Source organism: Manis javanica, chromosome 15, assembly GCF_040802235.1.
Source record: "Manis javanica isolate MJ-LG chromosome 15, MJ_LKY, whole genome shotgun sequence".
In the NCBI taxonomy this organism is placed as follows: Eukaryota; Metazoa; Chordata; class Mammalia; order Pholidota; family Manidae; genus Manis; species Manis javanica.
Window position 1 is genome coordinate 424,615 of NC_133170.1, and position 2,353 is coordinate 426,967.

A 2,353-nucleotide genomic window follows, 5' to 3' on the forward strand; every position below is an offset into this window, starting at 1 on the left:
TGCTCAATCCTGCCATGTGCTTCTTGCCAGATATTGCCAAGTAAACTGAAAGCAGCAGAGAGCCATTTATACTCCCTCAGACTAGGACACAAGCCTCCAGCTGGAACCTCACATCACTAGACCCTTCCCCCAGATTCACTTTTTTCTTCCAACACAGGAAATCATATGCAGTAGGTTCACTGATGTCTAATGCTTCAAGTTTCTGACTAGTGTCCACAGGGTTAGAAACAAATGCAAATTACCACACTTTAGAAACAGGAAAAATGAAAGATTTACAGAGTGCATTTTTCCAATCCTACACAAGAATGAAGGAGTCTATTTTCTATTAATAAGGTTGTTCTGATGCACAAGGACTAAGTACAGAATAAACTTCAACAAGCCATAGAAGGACCCACATCTCTATATGCTCTTATTTTTTTCACCAGTTTTACTGAGAAATAATTGGCATACATCACTACATAAGCTTAATGCTTTGATTTATAAAAATTGTGAATTGATTACAATAGTTCAGCTAACATTTATCTTCTCATACAGATACATAAAAAAATAAGGAAAAAAAGTTTCTCCTTGTGAGAACTCTTTCCTGTATATACACAGCTGTGTGAGGGGCAGTAACTATGCCACACAGTATAACCCTAGGACTGATTTATCTTATAACTGGCATTGTAACTTTGGACCATCTTCCTCCAGTTGTCCCTCCCTGCATCCCCTGCCCCTGGTAACTACAAACCTGACGTCTTTGCCTATGGACTTGATTTTTTGTTTGTTTTGAAGTTTGGTTTGGGCTTTTAGGTCCCACATATAAGTGAGATTATACAATATTTGTCTTTCTGACTTATTTCACTTAATATAATGCCTTCAAGGCCCTTCCATGTTGTCACAAATGGTAGGATCTCCTCGTTTTTACAGCTGAATAATATTCCATTATACACATATACCCAACTTCTTTATCCATTCATCCACTGATAGAAGCCTAGGTTGTGTCCATGTCTCACCTATTATAAATGCTGCTGCTGTGAAGGTGGGGGTGATATCTTTTCAAGTTAGTGTTTTCATTCCCTTTGAATACATTCCCAGAAGCAGAATTGCTGGATCATATTTTCTATAGAAAAGTTCTATTTTTAATTTTTCGAGGAACCTCCATACTGTTTTCCATAGTGGCAGCACCAATTCACAACCTCACCAACAGCGCACAAGGTTCCCTTTTCTCCACATCCACCCCAGCATGTTACCTCTTATCTTTTTGGTGATGATCATTCTCACAGGCATGAGGCGACATCTCATTGTGGTTTTAATTTGTAGTCATTTCCCCCTGATGACTAATGATGTTGAGCATCTTCTCTTGTACCTCTTGGCCTTTTGTATATCTTTTTTGAAGAAATGTGTATTCAGTTCTTTTGCCCATTTTTAACTGTGTTTTTTGTTTTTTGTTTTTGCTGTTGAGTTGCATGAGTTACACGTTGCATATTAACCCCTTAGGAGATACATGGGTTGCAAATATTTTTTCCTGTTCCATAGGTTTTCTTTTCCCTTTGCTGATGGTTTCCACTGCTGTGAAGAATTCTTTTAATTTGATGTCGTCCCAATTGGTTATTTTTTATGTTGTTGCTTGTGCTTTTGTGTCATGTCCAAAAGATCATGACCAAGATGCACATCAGGGAGTTTCTTCCTATGTTTTCTCCAAGGAGTTTCTGGTTTCAGGTCTTACATTTGTTAATCCATTTTTAGCTAATTTTTGTGAGTGATGTAAGGTATGGATCCAGTTTCATTCTTTCACATGTGACTATCCAGTTATCCCAGCACCATTTATTAAGGAGATTGTCTTTTCTTCATTCAGTATTCTTGGCTCCCTTGAAAAATATTAGCTGACCATATACCCTTGGGTTTATTTCTGGGCTCTCAATCTGTTTCTTTGATCTATTTGTCTGTTCTCATGCCTGTACCATATTGTTTTGATGGTTATAGCTTGTGAGATAACTTGTGCTTTGTTCTTCTTTCTCAGGATTTCTTTGGCTGTTCAGTGTCTTTTGTGGTTCCATATAAATTTTAGGAGTGTTTCCTCTACTTCTGTAAAAAACACCATTGGAATCTGGGAAGGGATTGCATTGAATCTAGATATGGCTTTTGATAGTAATGACATTTTAACAATATTAATTCTTCCAATCCATGAACATGGAATGTATTCCCACTTATTTCTGTCTTCAATTTCTCTCATCAATGCCTGTGGTTCTCAGTGTGGAAATTTATCACCTCCTTAGCTAAATCTCTTCCTAAGTATTTTATTATTTTTGATGCTATTGTAAATAGGATCAATTTCTTCATTCTTTTTCAGAAATATTGTTAGTGTACTGAA